Source organism: Myotis davidii, unplaced genomic scaffold, assembly GCF_000327345.1.
Source record: "Myotis davidii unplaced genomic scaffold, ASM32734v1 scaffold1, whole genome shotgun sequence".
NCBI lineage: Eukaryota > Metazoa > Chordata > Mammalia > Chiroptera > Vespertilionidae > Myotis > Myotis davidii.
The window spans coordinates 9,331,778-9,359,333 of NW_006294681.1; the positions used below are offsets into that span (position 1 = coordinate 9,331,778).

At 41.1% G+C, this 27,556-nt stretch overlaps 1 protein-coding gene and 1 long non-coding RNA gene across 2 annotated transcripts in view; both read right to left on the reverse strand.

The window, feature by feature from the left end:
- Positions 1 to 27,556, reverse strand: part of DEPTOR (DEP domain containing MTOR-interacting protein) — a 161,258-nt gene that overhangs the window by 128,198 nt on the left and 5,504 nt on the right. The window lies entirely within an intron of this gene.
- On the reverse strand, positions 19,505 to 23,325 carry LOC107183998. The gene is made up of 2 exons (XR_001514818.1): positions 23,256 to 23,325; positions 19,505 to 19,893 (listed from the first exon to the last, which is right to left on the reverse strand). It is a non-coding gene; the product is annotated as an uncharacterized LOC107183998 (long non-coding RNA).

Genomic DNA, 27,556 nt, shown 5'->3' on the forward strand with positions numbered 1-27,556 from the left:
TTAAGCATGTTTAATTCCCGGTCCCATCTATCAGTCACTATTTAAAACCGTGATGAAGCAGTATTAGCAGAAATAGTAACGGGAGTATCTTACATCTAGATGACACCATAGACTGTCAGAGCTGAGATGAAAAGTCCCCCTGTGACCCAGGAAAACAGTGGCTTACTCGTTTGATGGATAAGGAAGGGAGCTCAGCAAAATTAAAGTGATGTGATCAAGCCACGTTTTCAAAGAAAGAGAGTCGGGACTTGAACCCAGACCTTCTGATTTTTATGTGGAGAGAGGTTTCCATCACATCACATTTTAAATGACAGGAGCATCTGTTTTCTGCCTATTTTATGCTCAGACAGGCTAAGAAGGAAAAACTATTCCAGTTATGCTAAGGTGCCATGGTAAAGTAAAAATGTATGCCATCTACACACCACATAGATCCTGCTGCCAATGCAAATACCAACAGGGTGCGCAGAAGTGTCTACCAAAGCAGTCATCATATTGTCTTCATGTTGGCACTAATTGAGGATGACACTCCTGGGGGACAGGGAATGGACCTGGTGAATGACACCATCCCAGGGAGTCAGCATCAGTCCACACAAGACAAATAACAAATACTTTTTAATGGGATGCGAATAGAAGAGTCCAGGAACCCCTCACTAATCTCTCATGCCTCATGACTATGTGTGATGCCAGATGGGCACTCAACTTATCAGGGTAATCACTTTGTAAGGTACAGAAATGTCTAATCGCTATGTGGTACACCTAAAACTAATAGTGTATGCCAACTGTAATTTTAAAATTTTAAATAAATAAATAACTCTTTCATCTCATCCCGGAGATAAGGATAAGTATAGGGCTGAGACAGGAAGGTCCCTACGTCAGCCTTCCTTATCTCATTAGACCTGAGATTTTCACTGCGTTCTTTCACGTGGGCTTTTCCCCTCAGAGGTCTCCTCCTCTAAAGGAACACAGAGCAACGTATCGACATCTCCAGCTCTGATCTCGTCCTCTGAGACTCAGAAGAACGGTGCTCTCCCTGCTTGCACAGCACCTTTCCAAGAAACTCCAGAATCTTTTTTTTTTCTCCAAACAAGTCATTATTTGTTTACACACCACACCCAGGAGTAGCAGGCCTCTAATTGCCATTTTACAGGTGCAGGAACAAGCCCGGCATGGTTCGTGGAACTCACCGAGGACACAGTGACTCAGCACAGGTACATAAAGGTTCTTGCTGTCCCGGTAAAGGCCTGGGCAGGGCTCTTACAGCTTGGCTGCTGTTTCCAGCTCGGCCCTCACACCACATCCTGCCCCTCTGTAATCCAGGATGCTGTGTCCTGGCTCCTTCCTCCCAATACACAGGCGTTTGCTCTTCACTTAGAACAGTGGTTCTCAAACTGGGACATATATTCTGTCCCTCCCTTTATGTCCCTGTTCAGGTGGCCGCAAGTGGGAGATAAGAGAGTATAGCTCTCAGGGAGGAATAGGAACTCAGAGGCATTAGTTAGCACATTAACTTCCTGCCTTCCTCATTCACTATTCATCAGTCAGTCCTAGAAGAGCTGTGGAGCCTGAGTTCACATTCAAGTTCCATCCATTATTCGCTGTGTAACTTTGGACAAAGCATTCAACTTCTCAGTGCCTCAATCTTGTCATCTACAAAATGGGAATGATAACATATGTCTTATATGGGAGCATTGAATGGGAAACTATGTAAAGTGCCCAGCAGATGATAAGCTCTCAATGTCAACTCTTACTGCTGTCATTATTATGTATTATATTTCCTTGTCAGGTTTTGCCAGATGCACCATCCAGAAGCCACAAAACAGCCATTTCAGTTACTTTTTAGAACAATGCAGTCCTCAGTTGTTGAGTTGTTTTCCAGCACGGATACAGGATTTTGCACTAAATTTGCTTAATGTTTCTGGAAGTGAATCAGGAACAACAGGGTGGGCTGGCAACTTCCAGACAGACTTGGCTGCTCCCTTTTGTTAAAGGATTAGCACCAGGGCCCTGAGGGGGAGTGGCAGGTACAAGCAGAGAGAATGGAAGGTGAGAGAGCGCTCAAGTAAGTCACTGCCTGGAAACACTCCTGAGTCCTTGCTTCCTGCGGGAGCTGCTAGAGCCAAACGGATGACTACGTTCACTGAACTGTTTTAACTGGAATATCTAGTTTTAACTTCAGGATCGGTAGTTCATGCCCTCCCTGACATCACTGTTTTGCACATGGGAAAACCGAAGCTTGGAGAAGTTAGGGGACTTGCCCACTTCTCCCCGCCAGAACATCAACCTTGGCCTCCTCACTGGCTGGACCATCTGCTGAACTCCACCGTGGGGCAGCCTGGGAACAGAGGCTGCTGCTAATCTAGCAGTTTATCGAGGAGTGGCCCGCTGACGAGAACTGGCCTGGACGCTGCGACAGCCTAGCAAGTCACTGCCGGTAACACCCAGGCGGTACTCACGTCTTGAGAAAGACACCACAATCCAGTGTTGGAAACTAAAAACGTCTTCCCTGAGAAAAACATCTCAGAGCTAATTTTTAGACAAAGGGGGGAAAGTATATAGAGGAAGATGAAGTACAGAAGATCATGAAATGATAACTAAAATGATGGAATATGAAGAATACATGCCAGGTGATCTGCAGCCGGAGGCAGGGATTCAAGTTAGAGAAGTGAGAGCAGTGATGCTCAAAGACAGCCGGCAGGAAGATCACCCGGAGGGCGTGTGAGACCATTCAAGGCTGGGCCCAATGATGGGCATTCCTAACAAATGCCCAGGGATGCTGCTGTGGCTCCTTAGGGAGCACACTTTGCAAACCACTGGGTTGCAGTGAAACAGAACCCGCAGTGTGTTATGGAGTAAAAAGAAGAAAAGGGTGATGGGAGGAGGCAGGAGGAGAGCGGCCCATCAGGTGTGTGCTGATCAAGCAGACCTTTCTGGGTCAGGGTGTGGTCAAGGTGAGGCTTACTCTCAGGGAGTAAGTTTCCAGTCGCTATAGCGCCCTCCCGAGGCCTCAGGAACCTGTGAGTCTATGGCCCACGCTTGCAAAAACCTTACAAAGCTGACAAGTGAACTAACTTCCAGCCAGAATTGGCGTGTGATTTTTAGGGCCTTTTCTTCTTTAAATGTATCCCCATCTGCTCACTGATGCTCACCCTCCCAGAGCAGGAGCACAGCCTTCCATCCAATAAGAAGTCATACAAGTCTTTTATAAAAAAATATTTTTTTATTGATTTCAGAGAGAAAGGGAGAGAGAGAGAGAGAGAGAGAGAAATATCAATGATGAGAGAGAATCATTGACCGGCTGCCTCCTGCACACCCCACACTGGGGATCAAGCCCGCAACTTGGGCATATTCCCTGACCGGGAATCGAACCATGATCTCCTGGTTCATAGATCTACGTTTAACCACTGAGCCACACTGGCTCTTTTTAAGACAGGTCTTAGCTGAGAAATAGGTGACAAGCTCGTGTGTATTAAATATAATCAGTTCAGCAGCAAGTATAAAGGATGCTATTAAATCTGTTCTCATTTGATTAAGGGGAAGGGAAGAAGAGGAAAGCATTAGTCCCACTGGAGGGAAAGGATGCCCAAAGCATAAACCGGGCTGAGAAAGTGGACTTCACTTCATCACTTCATCCCAGGCTGGATGGCCAACAGAAGCCTGGTACTGGGTTGTCTCTGGAAGGAATCAGACCACCTGAACTCTAGTTCTTGCAGTTTTTGTCTAGGTAACATGGCCCGAGGGAGGGCACTTGTCCAATTAGGACTTTTAGTTTCTAATCTGGAAAATGAGGAAGCTGACCAGATTTATCTCTAAAATCTCTTTCAACTCTATAACTTCTCTGTTTTTATGGACACCCTGAAGAGCCTCCAGGGTAAACCCTTACTCAGAGATCAAAACAGAATAGGCTGTTTCTGAGGCACATTTTGTACTGAAAAGATCTACCACAAACCACAGCGCCAAGGAGCGCGAAACAGCCAATTTCATTTCCTTTGGGCTTCCGAACGAGGATGAATATATCAAAGAGAATCTTGTGCTAAGCATGCTGTACAAATACCGTGTAGAGTTATAATCATCTATTTTCAGCTTAGGACAGATGCTGAAGCTGCCAGAGGCTTGGGCGTACAGGTCTGGAACATGAGAGAAAAAAACAAGATTTCTCAGTGTTTAAAAACATTTCGAGAGCCCTCAAAAGTGTTCTCAGTGACATCCAGCTAGAGTGGCGGCTGCTTCCAGCTAAGAAGCTGGTAAAAGATTTCTCAACCAATATACATCTATTGAGCCCCAACTGCATACCAGGCATAGCTTAAGTAGCTGATCCTGGTGAACCAGTTTCTGTAGCTTAAGGACCATGCCACTGAAATGGGTATTGTTTTTTCAAAATAAAAATGTTGTCTTCTATCTGTACAGGAGACACATACACACACCATTCAAAATCTCCATAATATGTTAAACGACAAATCTATCCAACTGCCTCCCCCCACACATTCTCTTATCATTATTCCCTACTTAAGTAGTTCCTCTCCCCAAACATCTGATTTCTAGGAATGATTCCTCAAATATTCCAGCCAGCCAGATAACATTCTCAACCACCTTGAACTAAGAACTCCTTAAAGAGAGAAATTAGGGTTCAGTTCTTTTGTATTCCCAGCTCTCCATATAGTGCTGACAGAAGCTCTTTTTTGTACTCTATTTCTTTCATCCCCTACATTTAAGTTGTCAGCAAGTTCTGTTGTTGACCCCTTGGAAATTTCCCTTGATTTGCCTTCAACTCTCAACACTCAAGTCTAGAGTCTCCTCCGTTAGTCTCTGGATCTCCACTCTTCCAATATATACCTGGTGCAAAACTCACTCTCCTCTGTAAGGACATCCAGAGGCTCTCTTTTCATTTTGGTGTGCCACAGGCTCTGGGTCCTCTGTGCAGCAATAAAAGCTTCCTCACTCTGCCTCTCCCCTTATCAAGGGTGTTGACCCCTGGTCCCAACCCTAGGCCCCAGCTCTCACCAAGCAGGCACAGCTCCTCTGTCTACCCCATCTCCGTGCCTTTGCTCCTGGTATTCCCGCCCAGGAATCCATCCTTCCTCCCTTTGACTTCCATCTTTTCTCCAGTCCCACCTCACCAGGAAGCCATCTCCTTCTATTCTAGGTCACAAGGATTTCTCTTTTCTACAACCACTGCTTCAATTCTCCAAGGGTCTTTGCAATGTTTTGTTCAATTGCCCTCCATTTATCCATGGATTCTCATTCTATTTCTTCACCTGAAAGTCACCGTCCTGAGGGCACAAATCATGCTGTTTATTTCGCTTTTTAAGGGAGAGGGAGAGAGAGAGAGAGAGAGAGAAACATCGATGTAAGAGAGTAATATAGATCGGCTGCTTCCTGCATGCCCCCCCACTGGGGATTGAGTCCACAATCTGGGCATGTGCTCTGACTAGGAATGGAACCAGCAACCCCTAGGTGCACTGGGCAACGCCTAACCAACTGAGCCACACGGGCCAGGGCATGCTGTTTATTTCTTGCTATCTCGTTTAATACAAACAAAAGCTGGCCCCATGGGCTCTCTACAAATATTTGCAGGCTGAGTAACTAAAGATAAAATATTATCAGCAGGCCTATGTATACAAAGTTATTCTGAGAGAAAAAGATTTAAAAAAGGACATATATATGTATATATCTCCTAGTTTCTCTGAAATTTATGGAAGATATCTGTTCTCTATATATACCTGAAAGTATATAAGCTTAACTAATCTATAATCAAATGTTAATTGCACTTTAAAACAAATTCACATACACTGCCTTAAATCATGTTCAAATCCATCTATTAATTGCAAGGCACTGTTTGCTGCCATGTGGAAAGGATATTTCTGTTGCCACAACATCATAGACCCCTGGATTCAAAAAGTCCAACAGAAAAATATGCTTTTGATGTTGTTATCACTCCCAGTAAGAGCCATGGTGGGAGGAAGAATGGCCTCATTCTCTCCAGCTGCTTATACAAGGGCTATTTACCATTTTGATAGGCCTTTCACCAGTGCCAAGTGCTTCACAATATCACTTTTATTAGTCACTTGCCACGAGCACCATGTGATGTGCAGGAATATTACTGCCCTGTTGAACAGCGCAAATGCCCTCATGAAACACAGAGAAATTATGTGAAGGACTTGCCCCCATCCCAAGACAAAGAGTGCGAGTCAGAGCTTACACTCAAAGCTCTGGTGTTCTGCTTAACCCCTGGGAAAATCTACAAAAGTCTTCCCTCAATAAAACTGAGACACACTTGTCACCAGCTCATCACTTTAGGCTAACTCTCTGACAACACTGGAAACCAACTCAAGCCAACAAACATTTATCAGGTGTCTAGTAATGCCAGACACTGTGCTAACCAGGGGGCACACAGCAGTGAATCTGACACAGCCACCTGGTCTCCCTCATGGGGGCTTAGAGTCTACAGAGCAGCTTACAGAGGAGGGAGCTGAAGACCATCCTTCAGGGTGCAACCAGAAAAGATCAGAATGTCTACATTAATTTATCTCACCTTTAAAGTGATTTTAAAATTTATTTTTTAATATATTTTTATTGATTTCAGAGAGGAAGGGAGAAGGAGTGAGATAGAAACATCAATGATGAGAGAGAATCATTGATCGGCTACCTCCTGCATGCCCACACTGGGGATCAAGCCCAAAACCTATGCATGTGCCCTGACCTATGACCTCCTCACAGGTCAACAACCACTAAGCCACACTGGCCGGGCAAAAGTGATTTTAAAATTTCTATTTGTGTGTGTCTATAATGTCTATAATGCATCAGAATAGTAGTGCGTGTGTACAACTGTTAAGTTAACGTGCTTATGATGGGGAGCATCTATGCTCAAAATATGTTTATAAATAAGGATGGACAAGCAGAAAAATTTGAAAAACCAATGAACTGAAGGATTATGTGGACTTTCCTGAACACACCATAATGTTTCACATCTTCAGGTCTTCCTACTTATTTTCTCTGCCTTTAATGTACCTCCCCTCTTCTGCACTGTACCCTGAGTCAACTCTTTCAAAGCCCAGCTTAGCTGTCACCTGTTCAAAGAAGTCTTCATTATCCCTTTCCCCAAGACAGAGTCAATCAGTTCCACCTGGTGCTCCTACTGCACCTTCTACATCCTTCTATCACAGATATTATCACATTGTGTAATTGTCCACATTTTCATTCCTGGCACTAGCTGGCTGGAATCTCTGTCTGTGAGTTCCCTGAGGGAAGGGTTCCTGTGGTCTACCTATTGTTCTAGCATTGGTGTCTGGCACATAGGAGACACTCACAGTTTAAGTGAGAAATGTATGCACAATTTTCTCTTTCCAATGGCAATTGACTCAAAGACACAAGCTGCACATGAGCAACCAGAGTGTGTTTCACTTCCTCCTGTCTGTCCTTGTAGCAGGCCTGAGATGCTTTTGGGGTGGGGAAGAGTGTTCATGCTCAAGGTATTGAAGTATAACCCTAAACATCCAGTTAGGTAGAAAATTTAGAGCTGGGATATAAGAAAGTATACGTTTTAAATTCACCAGTGCAGGCTGGCCAGTTTCAATCTTGCATTAGAGATGGAGACCAAGTACTGCTAAATCTGGGAAGAACAAATCAGAAATGCAGAGATATGCTGTATTTGGGTAGAATAGTCTGTGACAATGCCTGTGAGACTGAGAGGGAAAGGAGCGCAGGGCTGAGTTAGGAGCCTCATGGCCTGTCTCAGCTGTATATACACTACCTACTCCAGGGCCATTTGGTCTCCAGAGGAAGAGATCATGTTGAGTCCTCATAAATACTTTCAGAGTTGGCATGAGGAAGTAGAAAGTAGGGAGGAAACAAGACTGTCAGTTCTATTCTTGCTCTGGTACCAAGTCAAATGGCCAAGTAAGAGTCATTTAAAGGGCTGGATTATCCCTCCAGCCTGAGATCAACAACTTGATTATGTTGATGACATGGAGACAGTGTTATTACCATTGTAACTAGCCAGTTATGAGTATTAATAATAGGAAGAAAGCAAAGGAAAGGTCAGACAGTATAAGCATCTGGGCAGCTTCACCAGGAAGCTGCAACTTCATACTCCCAGGGAACCACTGGTCCATTCCCTGCAGATCACTGAGGGGAGGGGTTCAACAACGGGAGATGAACGCACGCACAGTGACATGAGGGTGATGGTACAGAAGGTGCTTGCCTGTCAGTCTAGCCTGGGAAACAAAGATCATTGGCTAGAAAGGTGAAGCCAATGCAAGTGCACAAAATCATTGGTTAAGCTCACAATTACAATTGGCAGACAGAAATTATTTCTCTCATTCCTCTTGCTTTGCTCCTGCTTCCTTGCACTAGCTTGCTCCTTGGCCTACACTAACCTGTGGTCCTAAAAGCTGCATGGCTCATCACACACAATGGACTGCAGCTGGGAATACAAGCTAAGCTAGCCAGATGCTGGAATGGACTATGCAAATATGGAGCAGAAACTCTGGGCAGTAGCTTTGATCTTATGCCTGCTGAAGACAAAATGGGACTTTTTCCATGGTGGGACAGAGGGAGATGGGACTTTGGAGGGGAGCTCCCTTACTGCTACCTCTTCAAAAATGCTTTCTCATCCTCCCATCAAGGCCTCAGGAAATTCTTGTTCCCATGGCACCCCCAGAAGCCCACTGACACAAGTGACAGATGGGGGCACAAAGGATACCCCACAAATACCGGTATGTTGATCAGTGTGGTATGAACCCTTTAGGAAGACCTTTACTAAGGTGTAACTTGGAGCAACTACTTTAGTAGTCTGGACCTCACCCGGTCAACAAATATTAACTGAACACCTAGTGTGTATAAGCCTGGTGCCAAGCAACACAGACCATCCTCATGGACTATGCACCTTAGTAAACTTTCCTTTCCTTGTCTTCAACATGCAAAGAAGCTTTCATATCTAAACCTCCGAAATGTGACGATTCAGCATGAACTCCAAACTGACTTGGCCCTCAAGATTTCCTCTCCAATTTCATATATTTTTAAAAATTCCATTTAAACACTTCAGAATTATAGAATTTAACTTTAGCTCTAAAATAATCCCTCATCCAAGTTAAGAGATCTGCATTTAAAGAATTCAAATGTATTTCTTTATCTCAGCTGCCCCCATCAAGCTGATGGGGTATCAGCACTACAGAGCTGAGTGTGGGAATTGGAATCAAAAATCCTAAATCTGACTTCTGCCTCCATCACTTAGTAACTGTGTGTCCCTGGCCAAGCTTTTCCTCTGTCACTGAGCTGCATTTCTTTTGCCACTGGCAAATTTTTATTACAAGTCAACTATGTACCCATCTTGACCTGAACACTGGGAACATAACAATGAACCAAAAAAGTATCAGAGAACTTTAGGAAAGCACTTCAGCTCTATACTGGGAACCAAAATAATCACTGATTCCTCTTAGTTCATAGGCTAAGGATCACTGAAATGATAAGAATCAATAGAATAATACATAGAAAATCTCTTTCTAAAAGATAAGATGTTGTTTAAATAGTAGCTGGTGACCATAATTTGTAACTCAAATACTGATCACAGAACTAAGATAGAAGAAAAGAAAATGACTATAGAAATAATGGAACTTTCTTATATATTCATCTCACCTGGGATGTAACTGTGATTTTACAGACCAAAGCCTCACAGTTTGACCTCCTCCCATTTTCTCTGAAGGCATCTGGGCCATCAACTCTAACAGTTGTTGAAACTCCATGAGGCTGTAATTACATATCTTCCTAATAGCATCTGTGAAAGCTAAAAATATTAATATGCTCATGTGTCATCTTACCTGCGATTATGTAATTAGCTGACTCTAAAGTGGGATTTTAATGTCTGTACCTAAATATTTAGCAATTTAAACAGCTCACCGAAGTGACAGACTAAACTGCAAAAAGACCAAAAAAAAAAATGTTAACTAACTCATGATAGAACTGGCTAAGTGTCCTTGTCCATGAAGAGGTGTAAAACTGCAAACCACCACATGAAATTAATTAAATAGGACACTCTCTGCATCTTACCCCCAATGCAAACTCCAAAGCACAGAGAAGACCAATTCCCCAAACCTCACTTTTTCGTATTTTTAAAGGAGGAAAGGGACAAATAAAATTTAATTTCTTGGAAACTAAAAGCAATTTCATTTTCCATATGGGATCAGTCAACAAGCATTAATACCCTTTTCCTAGAACAGTGGAGAGACCATGAGAGTTATATAAATAACACACAGCCCTCTATACAACAACTGGTTACAAGGCCAATGTTTTTTATGCATTAAAGCTCAGACCAATGTGAGGGATCATAAGATGATTATGCTATACCAAGCCAGAATTGGTCCCTTTTTTTTTTTACATTTTGTAAAAGGCAACAATTTTTTATAAATAACTCAGAGTCTGTGTTTTAGGAACGAAAAGAGTGTAACAGGTATCTCATTTTTGTCATCGAATATTTATATACCAAATTCCTGGTACTAATAAGAAACAAAGCCCTAGCTCGTTTGGCTCAGTGGATAGAGCGTTGGCCTGTGAACCAAAGGGTCCCTGGTTCGATTCTGATTGAGGTTGTGGGCTCGGTCCCCAGTAGGGGGTGTGCAGGAGGGAGCCGATTGATGATTCTCTCTCATCATTGATGTTTCTAACTCTCCCTCTCCCTTCCTCTCTGAAATCAATAAAAATATTTTTTTTAAAAAGAAACAAAACTAATTCTGGCTGATTTAAGCAAAAGGAGTTTTCACTGAAAGGACCTACAGGCTCTTACAAAATCAAGGAAAGGCTGAAAAAGAAGCTTAGAAAACACATGTGTACCTCTGAAGCAGGGAATGCTAGAAGGAATTAAAATTAGGCAAGAAATTCTCAGAGACTTGCAGAGCTTCATAATGATGCCTGCAAGACCTTGAAGTAGGCTAGCAAGTCTCTTTGAGCTATATTGTGACTCAGAGAATACAAATGTTGGTTGTTTCATAACAGACTTATGATTTTGCCAAAAGAAAAGGTTTTACAAAGCAAAGGCCATTCTAATTGCCAATAACAGACTTGTCTCTGAAAGCAGATATTTTATTGAACTGAGATTCTTTTTTTTTCTTTTTTAGAATTTTTATGAGTTTATTTGAGCCAAACTGACAACATATGCCAGGAAGCAAGATCTCAAATGTTCCTGAACTAACATTCTTGACTAGCAATTTAAACATATACAGATTCTTACACAGATTTAAAGCATTAAATGCTATAAGCACATGTTAAGTGTCTTGAATGCATGCAGCTTTCTTAGTCTATCTGATAGACGACTTTTCCCTTAAAAAAAAAAAAAAGACATGGTAATGAATAAAAACAGTAGGTAATTCCTTCTTCAGGCTTCATTCAGTTCCTGAGACTAAGAGCAAGAATTCATAGAGGTGGGAAGAGACTCCCATGTGCATGATTAAAGTGCAAACCAGCTAAGTAATAACAGATTTTTGGTGTAATTTCTTGTCTAGTGATGCAAAGAAGACTGAAAACATAAACATACACAAGCAGCTGCTCAACGTGTGACACAATGAAGAAAGCTTTATATCATAGGACAGAGAAATTAAAGGATAATGCGACTTATAAGACTCTACCCTTGATCAAAATTAGAATATTTCTAAACTTGGTTTTCTAAACTTGTCTTTTAAAATAGAAATAATAATAACACCAAACCTTCTCAAAATCAATTTGTAAATTTGCCAAGTATTCATCTTTAGAAGAATGTCATCCATTTCTTGTAGGTATTCCTTAATATAACCCTGCACAAACAAATCTCTCTCCATTCCTCCCTCCCCTCTCTCTCTGTTTCTCTCCTATACATCAAAAGTTGGCAAACTTTTTCTGAAAAGGACCACATAGCAAATATTTTTGACTTTGTAGGCCATAGAGTCTTGGGTGGAACTACTTAACTCTACTGTTTTTGCATGAAAGCAGCCATAGACCATAGGTCAATGAGTGGGCATGGCTGTGTTCCAATAAAACTTTTTTTATAAAAACAAGTAGTGGGCCAGATACAGCCCACCAGCCATAGTTTTTGCCTATTCACAACATACATAATTGATTCTCATATGTCATTTTAAAATTCATATTTTCAACTTAAAAAATAAATGTGGACACTCTCATAACTGAAGAAAAAGTGCTTCCAGAATGGTAACTGAGCCATGTTGATCTATTTATTGTCTTGAATCCAGGATTCCCCAGCCCTTAGAATTCTGAATTCTCCTAATCCTAAAATCAACACCTAAATTACAGGACCTATTTTCCACGAAATTTCAAGGTTTAGTGTGAAAAGTTCAGCTATAATCATACAATTATTGCCTTATCCACTCCTATAGAGGAAGTAAGAGGGTCTTGAACTGAATATCCAGTGCTTATTTGTTATTTCAACTTACACTCTTTGAGAACAATGAGTCAAAAGCTCTATATTACAGTCTATAGTAAGAATCTACAGTTAACCAAGTAAAACATTTCTTCTAGCTCTAACCAGAAATTGAGCAATACCTTGAAAAACTCCTCATCTACAATGTACCGATAATATTTAGAACATTTTTTTCATGTTTATGGAATGAGAGTTTACTGACTTACTCTTTATGTATAAAACATAATTCTGGCAATACGCATTTTCCTACAGTTTCATGTTACTGAGAAGCAACAACAAGAAAGTTTCCTAGAGCTTAAGATGTAAGAGCTGTGCTCACAGTCCAGAAATCCTAATAGTTTTAGTTAATGAAAGTCCTTGGGTGAAGAGTATTTATTATTATTATTATTATCGTCAATTAAGACACACAGGCAGTGCCCTTGGCGGTCCCAGATCTGTCTCTTGGTACAACAGTGTTTGGACAGAACAGACCCAGGGATGCCCCTTCCTCCAGCCTCTGGCTACTCTCCTTCGTCTTATCCAGTCACCACCTTCAGAACCATCTCCAGGGCCAGCCAAGCACCCGTTTGTTTGTTTGTTTGTTTCTACCTTAACTCCTTATTGTCAAACAACCATGAGCTCTCTAATTCGTCAGAATTATTCCACCGAGGTGAAGGCTATGGGAAACGCCTGGCCAGCCTGCATCTGCCGCCCTCCTACTCCTACCTCTCTCTGGGCTTCTATTTCCACCGCGACGACATGGCTCTTGAGGCGTGGGTCACTTCTTCCACAAGTTGGTGGAGAAAAGGGCGCTAAGCATCTCTTAAAGTTGCATAGCAAGTGCAATGGCTGCATTCTCTTCCAGGACGTGCTGAAGCCTCCCCAAGATGAGTGGGCAAAACTCAGGGCACCATGGAAGCCGCCCTGGCCTTGGAGAGGAACCTGAACCAGGCCCTTTTGGAGCTGCAGGCCCTGGTTCTACCTGCACAGACCCTCAGCTCTGTGACTTCCTGGAGAACCACTTCCTGGGTGAGGAGGTGAAAGTCATCCAGAAGATGGGTGACCACCTGACTCACCTCAGCTGGCTTGCGGCCCCCAGGCTGGGCTGGGCGAGTATCTCTTTGAAAGGCTCACCCTCAAGCAGGACTAGAAGCCTTTGGAGCCCAGAGGCCTTTGAGGGGTCCCTCTGCATCCCCCTGGTGTCTGGCTTTTTCCTGAGCCTCTCCCCGAAACTACTAGCCATTCTTTAACTACCCTGAAGCCCTCTCCCATGCATTGGGCCAAATGAAACAACAAAGCTCTTTGCAGAAAAAAAAAAAGACACACAAAAGCTAATCTGACACATTTCCTGTATATATACACAGAATGCTTCCTACTGATTAGGTATATGAAATAGTATAAATAGCTAATTTTTCACCCAACTAAGCCCAGTTTTTGTAGCTTTTAAGTATTTCTTAATTAATTCTTATATATATTAATGTTGCTATTCATCATTTTGATGTATGTAGTTGATATATTATTATGTGAGAAAGTTTAAATTTTGCTCAACATGACATGAATATTCAGTGACAAGTCTTCCTAGGCTCCATGTCCACGGTAGCAGAGGCATTCTCACCTCTGACCCCAGGCACCCATGGCTCAGGGCTGAGCACAGCTGTGTCTTCAATCTGTAAACTCTAAGAGCATGATTTTGATGGGACATTGTGGAGCTGCAAAGCCCAACTCTTCCATTTGGCTGGGCAAGTTTCTTAAACTCTCTAGTCTAATCCTTTGTGTCCCCATCTTCAAAATGGGACTAATGATACTTACTTGAGAATTAAATGATACAATTCATGTAAAATGCTTCTCACACTACGTGGCATACTGGTAATAATACTGGTTATTGTCAATACTATCCAATAGTATCAATAAGCACTAATTATTATTATATTATTGTTATTATTTATTGAGAAGGCTAAAAGAAAATCAGAGTAACACCAAACCAATGAATATCACAATAAAGAGCATAGTAATAAAACTTACAGTCTATTGCCAAAGAATAATGAAAGCTCAGTGTTAAGCAATTAAAAACAGAGTCAGAGGTTAAAAGACTTAACCTAGTTTAACCTTTGAATTAAACACCCTCGTTTATCAAATAAGGTAAAGTTTAAAGTCCTCGTTGCAAAACTTCAGGGTGAGTCAAAATGCACTTAGAGCCTTGAAAGATGGAATGCCTCTTCCGGGATTTTAGGCAGGGAAGCTCCAGACCTAAGAATGAATAACCCCGTACCTCACCTTAGAGAGTGCGCAGACCTGCCAAATGTGGGGGCACACACAGGGTTTGTGGATGTGACCCAGCTTGACTTGCCAGGCAGTGAGCTGCCTGGGACTGGAAGCCCAGCCTTTCCCCAGCAGGAGGGGCTGTACCCAAACCTAGTGGCTCCCTTCCCCAAGCAGGAGCAGCTGTGACTTCAAACAAGGCCCCGAAGTCTCCAGGTGCTGCACACCTGGCATTTCCCAGCTCAGTCCTTTCAGTGCCCAAGTTCACATTATTTGTGACCCAGAGATGAGGCCATCCTCATACTGACCTATAGAAGGTCGATTAGCAGGGGGACAGGATCTGGCAGCTTTGGGCTTCTGCCCAACTCTTTGTAGAATAATGAGAGGATACAGGACCATGGGTCCTTCTTGCTGATTCTTTGTATTTATGGGTCGCCATTAAAGGTGTTCCTTAAGCCAGGCCATAAAACCTGGTATTTACCTTTACCCCACTCACACCCACAGGGACAAAAAGGGAAAGCGTTGCAGAGGCCTTGATGGAAGTCTGTACAAAGGAGAGGAAGGTGCCAAGCGGGAGGAGCACCCATTCTTTTAAGTCACTAGAATAAGTTCAGCAACAAGAGCTGGACCTCCCTTTTAGAAGGTGTCCCCTTTTGCTTATACCTCCCATTCCTAAAAGTCTGAAGGGGAGACAGGCCTGCAATCACCTTGACCCTCCTCCCCCAGGAAAATTATCAAACAGACATAGGGGCTCAAGGCAGAGCCTGCACTGGCATGGGAAGCATTCTTCCCATTCTGAACCCTTGAAGAGACGCAAGTAGAAAAGAGGTGCTATCTTTTAAAAATGTTTAGAAGAAAACATTTGCTCTGTGAGAACCACATGCTTCAGTTTAACAATCCTTCTGCCATGTCACATAGATAAGATAGGGTTCTCAAGGCCTCATGGCGCAATACCGAAGAATTCTAATAAATGCAGTTTTAAGAGACTAATTTCTCAAATCTAACCTTTGAACAAATAGACTACCATAGAGTTTTCAGTAAGTGTTTTCCTTTAAAGATAGTGTACAAAAAAATCTCCTGGAAGGCCCTTTTCCAGGACTCCCCAGACAAAGTAACTAAACAACTTTTCCAATGCTTTATCAAGGTTAGAATTTTTGACTACAAAGTTAAAAAAACAAAACAAAACAAAAATCCTGTCATATTTTATCTAAGGACTGCTAGGCTAAATTTCATATTAAAATGTCTTTTCACATAAGCAACCAATAAGAATTGCAATGATTTCCCCAAATGTAGATTAGATTCTTAATCTACATTTGCTGTGTTCATGGTGGCCTTTCCCACCACCACACATACAGATTGAGGAATGGCTTGAGTCCTGGCCTCTACAAGTTTTCTCTGGCAGGGGCTAGAAGGTCAGCATTGGTAGGGTGGGAACAACATGAAAGAAGTGAAAATGTCCTGATAATCCCCAAATTCTCACAGTTTTCAAACTCCTCCCTGAGTAAACATTCTCCAGAACTGCTGACATGTAGCCAAACCAACTTCCCCTCCTCCATGTTCCCCTTTCGAATATGAAATTATCTAACAGCAAAACAAGCACCCAATGTGAAGCTAAAGGGGAGGACAATCAAAGAGATTCCCGTCTGTTAATTAAGCATGTAAATCATTCAATCGTTTTGTCCCATGATAAACAAAGTGGCTCAACCAATCCTGGTGCATTGGAAGGGTGGTTTCTAAGGAATCCCTGGCCCTAAACCCTACACCTTTCCCTGGAAAGACGTGATCGTAAGTTATAAGAAAGTCTTGAGTGATCAGATCGCTCTTCTTGGCTTAAAGCCCACATTAGTGCAAAGTCAGCAAACAGCAAACATGTAGACAGAAGTGTTGGCTCCAAGCCCGGCTTCTTGGATTTCCCAGATGCTTCTCAATGGGTTTAACTGGAGCTTCTCCCTTTTGTACTCAACACAGACATCAGAAAAATCACACTTTTTACATCACAGTTCCTTGTCAGTACTTGAGTACAAACAATCTGATGCATTTGTACATGTCACCCATTTCAAAGAATAGAAAACTAAACTCATGAAGGTGCACTGAGATATAAGTGTAATTATTTTTTAATACTTTTTTTTTTTATTTCAGAGAGGAATGGAGAGAGAAAAACATCAATGATAAGAGAGAATCATTGATCGGCTGCATCCTGCACCCCCTCCCCCAGCCCCCTGGGGCTCCAGCCTGCAGCTGGGCATGTGGCCTGACCAGGAATTGAGCCTCAACCTCCTGGCCCACAGGCTGACACTCAACCACAGCCACGCTGGCTGGGCAAGCATAGTTCTTATTAACAGTGGGGAAAACCTGCCTCCTTAAAAATCAAAAGTAGCTCCCATTTCCAATTTTTGCAGAAGGGAAGGAGGAAGTCGATAAAATAGAACACATGACCTGAAAGACCTTTCTTAGTTGCATTATGTAAGTAAAGAACATCTGCTAGCATTCCCAGAAAGTCTGCATCTTAATTATCCCTAAAACAGCTTTGTTTCAACAAAGAGATAACTTTTTTCCAGCTTTGGCTGGGACGATATCTGAGTGGAGGTGTTCCTTGGAAAGACATCAAAACCCAAGTAATACAAAAAGCATTCCTCACCATTTGAGCCTGAGCCACTTGCCATTTTAGTTGAGAGTTCTATTTTATTTCTATTACTGAGCAAATCCTGAATCCTGGTATTCAGGGCATAACTCCCAAATCAGAGGGCAGTGAGGGGTGAGTTAAGGGAGGGTGCATATGGGTGCTGAATAGGTGATAGGCATGGTGGGGAGGTTTACAGGGAAAATCACATTGAAAACAGCAGAGTCCCACATGTATGCCAATGTCTCCTAACCTTTTCCAAGTTGTATCTTTCTTGTGGTTTTCCTGTGGGTACTTTCTTCTCTGTATAAGCTCCCCTCCCAATTTTATTTCTCCTAAAAGATGGCCTTAATCCCATCGTACCCTGCTCAAAAACCTTTCAATGGTTTCTCATCATTGAGCCCAAATTATCTTTTTGTGGAGGACATGGTGCTTGTCCTCAGTACTCAATGAACACTTCTCCATAGTAGCAGCTACAGTCCCACCTCTATCCACAAAGGGATGCTGACTGACCTAAGACAGTCAGGGTAATTCCATCCTCCTTGCCACAACATTGCAGATGGGTAAGCCTAAGACAACTAGTGATGGACTGCTCTGCTTTCATATCTTGTGAGTCTGGGAGTAAAGATAGTCCAAAAACATGAAAGTTCAAGATGTTTGTTGCTCGTTGATGGCAGCCAGCCCTTTCTCTTCAGTCTTTTTATTTTATTTTATTTTTTTATTGATTTCAGAGAGGGAGAGGAAGAGAGAGATAGAAGCATCAATGATGAGAAAGAATCATTGATTGGCTGCCTCCTGCACACCCCCTACTGGGGATCAAGCCCCCAACCCTGGCATGTGCCCTGACCAGGAATCTAACTGTAACCTCCTCGTTCATAGGTCGATGCCCAATCATTGAGCATGCCAGCTGGACTCTCTTCAGTCTTGATTGATGCTGGTAGCTATGAAATATAACTACAAAGGAAGCCTTTGTGAAGGCAAAGCTAATGCACTGAAAAGGAGAGAATCAAGAGAACTTAAGTGAAATAGACTTGGAATCCTGATCAAACTTCATGCTTCTAGTATAATGGAAGATGGCTGCCTCAGAAACTCCTGGCAGGACAAGAGGGCTCAATGACAAAAGAGCGACACAGGCCATATACTTAGGATAAGAACTGTGAATCCACGAGGTGTCTACCTAGTTCTTAAATGTAATATTACATAAGCCAAGGAATCCCCTTTATTACTTAAACCACTCTATATGCCTTAGTTTCTACCATTATCAGGACTCAATAAAATAAAATACATGTAAATGCACAGAACAGGACCTGACACTTCACTATTTATTATTATTTTATTACTGAATTGCCCAACTATACATCTTTACAACCCACATATAAAAATATATGCCTTGATCACCCTCCTCTGCGATGATTCTCGTCTCTAACTCTGTTGTCCCCAGTGTCTCTACAAGTTATGAGAAGATCTCTGTATTGAACCACAAGCTCATTAGAGAGGAGTAGCAACCCAGCACTGGAGGGCCGACTTCTGACCAGTTTCCCACACTGTAGGCTGTGTGTCGCCTCATGGATTCACAGTTGTTATCCTGGGTATATGGCCTGTGTCCCACTTTTGTCATTGAGCCCTCTTGGCTTGCTGGGGTTTCTGAGGCAGCCGTCTTCTGTTATTCTAGAAGCATAGCCTCCTTTTCTAAGTATCCTTCTTAGCTATAATGCCTGACAGCACCTTCAACACTTCCCAGCTGTAGATTTTCAATAATTTCTTTTCAATGTCTCTCAATGTTTTTTTATTGAATTATGAACATATGAATTTATTGAACTATATTGTATATATTTTGTAAATTTTTTTTTAAATATATATTTTACTGATTTTTTACAGAGAGGAAGGGAGAGGGATAGAGAGTTAGAAACATCAATGAGAGAGAAACATCCATCAGCTGCCTCCTGCACACCCCCCATTGGGGACATGCCCGCAACCAAGGTACATGCCCTTGACTGGAATCAAACCTGAGACCCTTTGGTCCGCAGGCCAATGCTCTATCCACTGAGCCAAACCGGTCAGGGCTATTTTGTAAATTTTAAAATAAATTGTTATACAAGGATATATGAGACATGAGATACATGTAATGTATTTGCCCTTCCCCACCTTGGCACCCACTCCTTTGAGGCACCCATACCTTTATGAAATTAATGTTGCCTCTGGACAAATAGAAGTGAACAAAGGACTCTTGCCTTGAGCAAGCCCAGATATGCTATTTAGAAATTTACATTCTTTTCATTATTTTGCAGATGGTTTATCTTAACAGTTTTGGAAATCTTGAACCAGGAAAGTGACTGTAAAGTCCCTGATACACAGAAGGTCAAAAGTGTGGTCTTGAAACTCAGAGAGATACAAGTAATCACAGAAGGCAGTCTTTGAAATAAAGGTCCTCCTCCTGTTCCCAGCACCCAAGCCAGTGTCTAGCTAGCATCGAGGTGGGGTGCAGGGATTGATTATAGAACTAGTGAAGCAGCATTGAGAAGGCCCCTGCAGGGGATATGCAGGGTGGCAGAGCCCCTCATGCCACTGCTGAGTCACCTTTTGGCTTCAAAACATAAATCCCACCTTTCCTTCAGCTTTGCAACATTTCCGCTGAGTTCTGAAAAGGAAAAGAAGGCAAGGGAATATGACAATTATAAGTAGACTATCATAGTTCTAAGGAGACAGTATTATTTCAGAAAAAGTATAAGAATATATGTATAGTGTCATTTGGTTATTCTATCTGGAAGTGTCGCTTCTCTCTCCTATATAGGAAAAAATGTGATTTTTGTGTTCTCTTTCCAAACACATAACTTGCAAAATACATGACCATTTCTCTCCAGTTTTTAGTTTTTTCCTTACTGATAAACAAAATGGTTGTCTTTAATATAATGTGGTTTTAGGTCATGAATTCTACTTTGTACACATGCTGGATAGAATATAGTTTGAGCTCCTCAAGAGGAAGAAGTCTCTCTTATTTCACTTTGTGTCACTCATAGCAAGTACTGTAATGCTTTACATATAATAGACACTCAATGATTATGAGCTGAGCAAATGAAAAATGGTAGCACCCACCTAAAATAAGGTTTGTTTAAAGAAATTCTTGTAAAGTAAGTTGATGTATAGTTGTGTGAAAAAGAATTTAAGACTCACAGTTTTGACTTCCTGCCCCAAAATTTCACACTTGCAGAGGAATAAACGACTTTTTGTTTTTATTGGAGTATTTTATAACATGTTACACTATTCATTTTTTCTCAAAACAACCTATACTAATGGATTTTTTTCCCCTTTCTCAAAGTAAAAGAAAATTATATGAGCAAGCAAAAAATTTCTGGAAATGGTAGAAATGGAATGTGTGAACTGTAGAATGACCCTTGAGAGATAGAGGTAGAGACAGAAATAGAGAATGTGTGTGTTTTGCGGGGAGATGCCTACTTGGCTTGTGTCATCCACTTCCCTAGCCATAATCTCATTGGTTCATGAGCAGGCATGTTACCTAAGCACAAATTTTAGGAATTCTGTTTGAGATCCTAGGTGGAAATGTTCCCTCTCTTCCCCTTGACATTATTATGGGCCATGTGAGGCCTAAAGTTCCTATTCCATCACAGGCTTAAGGATGAAGCCAACCAAAGAAAGAGCTGATACATAAAGGAGCTATATGAGAGAGACCCAACAGAACTACCAAGAATGAGTCTCCTGGATTTCAAATATGGGGGTCAAGTTGTTTAGGTCGATTTTCTGTTTCTTGACCCCAAAGCATTCAAAGATATCCAGATAGGGGTTTTGGTTTCATAGGTGTATAACTTTGTCAATACTCACCAAATGGTGCATTTCATTGTACATAAGTTTTATCTCTTAAAGAGCCATTAACAAATAAGTGAATACAAACTAGTAAATTGTATGTTAAAGCTTTTAATTTTTGTATTGATTGTAGAGAGAGAGGAAGGGAGAGGGATAGAGAGAAACATTGAGGAGAGAGAAACATCATAAATTAGCTGCCTCCTGCATGCCCCCCACTGGGGATTGAGCCTGCAACCCGGGCATGTGCCCTGACCAGGAATCAAACCAGTGACCTCTTGGTTCAGGGGTTGACACTCAACTACTGAGTCACACTGGCTGGGCTGTATGTTAATGGTTTTAGAAGTTTATTATTGTCTGCAATTTACTTCAAATGCCTAAAAAAGAAAAAATAATAAGATGACCTGATGAGTGAATAGAAGAAGGGCTATAAGGATATCTAGAGCAAGTATGGTAATATGATAATTGTGGAATCTAATTGGCGGATGACTGATCACTATAAAATCCTTTAAACTTTTCATAGTAAAATGTTGGAGGAAAAAGCACGAGTTCACTCTTATTCCTTGTATATGGATATCCTTAAATACTTTGTGGTAACTTATGGCTCTGATAATGTGGCATCAGGATAAATGTTCTTTATCATGGCAGCCAAGGCCTATTCATCCTTTTTTATGATGACTTAGGTTATATCTATTGTTATGTTTGATGGTTGGATTCTACAAGCCAGTCATTAATAAGATAAAATCTAACAACTGTGAAGGAAAATGAGTCATGGGTATGCATTAGATTATTGTCTTAACACCTCAGATCTAAACTTTGTTATGTCAGTTCTTAAGAAGAAAATAGAGGAGCATTTGAGATATTCCTCCCTGGAATATGTCAGTTAGGCTCAAATCAACTCTTATTTTAAAAAAAGAAGAAAGTAGTACATTAAGTAAGAGCTTTGGTAAAGGTCTATTTTATTTTATTTTAATACTTTTTCAGAGAGAGAGAAACATGAGTTTGTTGTTCCATCTAGCCATGCATTCATTGGTTTATTCTTGTATGTGCCCTTACTGGGAATCAAAACCACAACCTTGCCATATTGGAATGATGCTATAACCAACTGAGCCACCCAGCCAAGGCTAATAAAGTTATATTTCATCAACCTTGTTATTGCTTAACTAAAGATGATACAAGGGGCGCTTTATACCTCAATGTAAAATAGCCATATATCACCACAGCGAATAAACACTTGCTTTTTTTCAGGAAATATATTCTGTGAAAGTCACTTTTGTTAATGGAAAAGTTAAAAAGTGAGGGTAAGTAGAATTAAAAAGAAATACATTCAACGAAGACAGGACCTAAGTTTACTCCATTCTCCTTCCTCCTGTGGAAGAGGAAAGGAATTGGGAAGCAAAACAGAATTTCTACAATTCAAGAAATTCATGCTATTCTGGACTCGATATATGTGCCTGAAAATAGTGTGCAAAATTTATAAATAGAATTACTTTTTTAAATATGTTTTTATTAAGGTTAGATAGAGAGGAAGAGAGAGGGAGAGAGAGAGATAGAAACATCAATAGGCTGTACACACAGCCTACTGGGGATTAAGCCCACCCCGAGCAATGTTTCAGCCTAGATAGTTTTCTGTTCTACCTTCTGATTCACTAATTCTCTTTTTAGCTATGTCTAATCCATTATTAAAATTTATCCATTGAAGGCTGAGAATCAAACTGGGGACTCTTGGTCCATGGATGGACACTCAAACTCTTGGTCCATGGATGGACACTCAATCCACTGAGCCACAATGACTGGGCGAGAATTGCACTTTAAATAGCAAATTAGCCCAAGATTTTCAATAAAAGACATACTAAATTTTTTTTAACATGGAAAAAAAATGATCCTTTCTTAATATATTTGCTTTATAAATTTGCCCTTTCATATATTGGTTGTTCTCAGGCCAGCCCATAATTGCGTATATATCTCTACACCACCTTCTTCCAAATCCTCCTCGCTTTTTCTGCCAAGATGCCACTCATAGTGTATTCTTCCAGAATTTCACAAGTTGTTAGAAAATGGCCAAACTTCACAGATAATAAAAATGCAGCAACTAACCTAAGCCTAATGAAACTAGGATAGCATGAAATGAGACTTTCTTAATGATAAAGATTGTACATCAGAATGTTAATTTGTTTACCTTACCTTAAATCAAGATCAGAGTAGCTAATGAGCATTCTGGGCTAAAACTGGTTCTTCTGAATCCTGCCTGATCTGTCACAAAACACACGGTTCAGTTCTCTGTAGCTGTAATACGTGGTAATTTTGCCACCCAACGGAGAGCCCCCCAGAGCTGGATGAACTAAATAAGGCCAAGACCTCAATTGGTGTTGGGCCATGGCTTGGAATCTCTGGGCAAATATCAGAACCAGAATCTGTAGGTCCTAATATTGTGGAAGGACATGCTAAATCTTTCTTTAACATTAAAAAAAAAAAAATCCTTTCTTTAATATATTTGCAGCAGGATTGAAACAAATAAACAAGCACACACACACACACACACACACACACAAAAACCCCACAGCAATAATAGAACCACAAGTAGCAGCTGAGGCTTAAAAGTGGCAAGCTTTGAGCCTTTCCTGATGACACTAGCTGCTAACTATCTCCTCCTCTGCAGCTGCCATGGGCTTCCCTGAGCTGGGGGCTTTGGCATTTGTCCCCTCTTGCCACACCCTAGCACAAGCTGAGGATCTGAAAACTGCACATAGGAAACACTATCTTGTCCCACACTCCCGGTGTGTTTTCTCTCTTCATCTCACTTCTTCTATCCAACCTAAAAAATATTTTCAAATCCACAGGAAAAAAAAAAAAAGACTCTCTGCAGACCTGAGTAGTTGGTATTCTCTCTGAACTCTTCCAGGATGGCACCATCCCAGACAGCCCTGATGAAAATAGCTCCTATGGCCCCTCTGGCAGTGCCACTGGGAACAGCTGCTTGCAAGCATGCTGTCTGACCCACTAAGCCCTCTGTCCCCACCCTGTCTCCAATGTTGTTCTCCAAGTACCTAATAGCCCATGAAAACAATCACTGACATAGGCTTCCAAGTTTGGTTAAGGCTGATAAATAGTGGAACAAGGATCTCAGACATGGAGCCCTGCCCTCCTTGGTAGATAATGAGAGGAATAAAGAAAAGTGTGATGACTTTACATAAGAATAAGTGCATACGGGTATAAACAGTCATTTATTGAGCACTTACTGTCTTCCATTTGCAGGATGTTTTTTGCAAGAGACAAAGCACTTCCACATGCTCTCTCTCCAGCTAACAAGAATCCACTGTGGGCTTGCTCTGTGCCAGAACTGTGCTCGCTGGCCTCAATTCCAATTTGCGAAGCAGAATAGGTAGTCACAGGAGCAGGTATGTATGTTGGAAAAGCCTCTAGTTCAAAGGCAATTCCACACTCTACACCAGACTTCCCTGCATTGACTCCAAATACAGTGACTGTCCACTGTCCATTTTCTAAAGCGCCCCATCCTCCCACCCCCGCTTTAATCTGAACAGGCAGTAATTTCCCGACTCCAGAATAGACATTCTCTCCTGGTTAGAAGAATAAGGTGTATTCCTTCCATTTCGATCCTCAGATTTCAGTGATAGCTCTGGGTAGTAGCTTTCCAGCTATTTCCTGCTATTTCTAGGCAGTTACAGAATCTGGTAGAGCTGAGCTTCCATATTAAAAGTCACCAGTAGGGGCTGCCCCCTAAGACAGTCTCTATGCCAGCAGTTCTCAACCTGTGGGTCGCGACCCCTTTGGTGATCGAACGACCCTTTCACAGGGGTCCCCTAAGACCATCCTGCATATCAGATATTTACATTATGATTCATAACAGTAGCAAAATTACAGTTATGAAATAGCAACAAAAATAATTTTATGGTTGGGTCACAACATGAGGAACTGTATTTAAAGGGCCAGAAGATTGAGAACCATTGCTCTATGCCAACCTAAAGCTCCTAAAGTTCAAAGTGCAGTAAAATGAACTGTTTCTCTTTCTTTCTATTCTGTATGCTCTAAATTCTGCATCTTAGATTTCTTTTATTGTAGCTTGGTCTTTGGTTCAATGAGTTGGCTTTTACCTTTTATCTGCATACTGCATTAACACATGCAAAGCAAACTCTGAAAAGCAACTCAACATTTATTCAATGAGTTTCTATGAAAAAGGCACTAGCATGGTTGTAAGAGTCTGGAAAGGCAGTCTGTTATAACAAAAAATCTAACCATCTGAGGAACTGCAATTTCCTACAACTTAGCTAAAACTCTTTGCTTAGTAAATTGCTTTTAGGGAACCAGCTCTAGTGATTGGATGAGATTGTGGCAGTTAGCATATTTAGACTAGATAGCTCTGCAATAAGTGAAATGCTTGAAACATTTTCTCTTAATTAAGCATTCCTCATTACATTCTTAATATTCTTTCCCACTTCACAGCTGGTAAAATAGTGAACTGCAATTTATCTTCCCATTATAATGATTACAAAATGAGAAGGAATATATAGATCAATTAGGTTTTCAAAACCACGTGACAAGGAAGACCTGGCTAATAGTGAATAAAGTGGCCATTCTATCTTGTCAAACCATAAACCGTTCTAGGAATAAATTCTACTTTTCCCAACAGAATGGAAAAAAAAAAAACTTGCCTACTTGTTTGTTTGCAAGAGTTGTCACAGTAGAATGCGATAGTTGTATAATTCTGTTTTACATCTGTCTTGCCATTATATTTGTAACTCTTTAAATCACTAGTTGAGGACCCCATTAAATTGCAGTCTAGTGTGCTGCTGATAAGCAGGGACTCCCAGCTCTATCACTTTCTGGCTGAATAACCTATGGCTAGTTAGTTTAAATGCTCCATTCCTCAGTTTTCTCATCTGTAAAATGGTGTTAATAAAAGTTGCTAGAAGAATTAAAGATAGATAGATGATAGATAGATAGATAAATAGATAGATAGATAGATAGATAGATAGATAGATAGATAGATACACAGTTAGAAGAGTCCTTGGCAGGTAATAAATGCCATGTAAGTGTTATAGTTATTATCATGCTTACCATTAGCACAAAAAGAACAGTGATATTGTTGGGCTTCTTTATCTAACTGCTCTATTATAAATCACTTTCTTGTCAAATATCTTCAAGACTAGCTTATAGAATAAACATGAGGTGGATTTTGGATGTCATACTTAGAATCTTATGATTGCATGGGCAAATTTCCAGAGAAAAGATTTCTACATAAAATATAAAAAAAAACTAATGATTTGAAAAGTCATACTATAAAATCCCACTAATACGAAGGATTTTTTATGGTTTTCAAATTAAGAATGTTCTGAGAAGGTTTTCTTGACCATTTGTGGTAACTTTGTTTTGTATCAAGAATAATACTGTAAAAATATATATGTAAAATGTCAGTCCCTTCTGGTGTGGTAATAATACGTTACTGAATTAATGATAAATATCACTGCATTCTTTGGCCAATCAAAAAAGAAAGCAAAAAGGTTATTTAACAAGTTTAAATATTTTAGCTTTCATCACTCTAATGTGTTACCCAAATGCATTTTTGTAATAGTTTCATTGAGATATAATTCACATACCACACACTCCATCAATTTAATGTGATATTTCGATGGTTTTAAGTATATCCACAGTGAGGCAAATCATCACCTCAATCAAGTTTAGAACACTTTCATCATTCTAAAAAGAAATTCTATTACCCATCAGCAATCACTCTCCATCACCCTCCTACTGCCACAGGCAACCACTTTTTATCTCTATAGATTCACCTGATCTGAAAGTTCCATATAAATGGTATGTGTCTTTTTGTGTCTAACTCCTTTCACTTAGCATAATGTTTTCAAGGGCCTCCATGTTGTAGCATTATATCAGCACTTTTTTTATTGTCAAACTAGAGGCCTAGTGCACAAATTCATGCACAGATAGGGGATCATGGGCAGGGCCAGTTGGGGGGAGGGGGTATGGGCAGTTGGCCTGGGGGCCCTGCCCCCTGGTCGAACTCCTGGTGGAACTCCTGGTAGAGGGGACAATTTACATATTAGCCTTTTATTACTGTATTTGCCGGCATATAAGACGATTTTTTGGCCCTGAAAAATATGCCTCCAAGTGGGGGGTCGTCTTATACGCCAGGTACACTTCAGATAGACTGCCCATAGTGCTTGCCCCGTGCCATAGTGGCCTCCCGATGCCCGCCCACTTCATTCCACATACCGTTCAGGCATCAGCAGCGCTGCTGGGTGTATGCTCGGCTGTTATGCGATTTTGCTGTTACGCGATTTTACCACACTCGCAAAATCGCACACAGCCGACCATACACCCAGTATGATAGCGCAAAATCACGAATCGCGATACCATACTGGGTGTATGGTTGGCTGTGTGCGATTTTGCGAGTGTGGTAAATTCGGGTTACCGTATATTTCTTTACATATGCATTGAATTTTAAAGAAGGC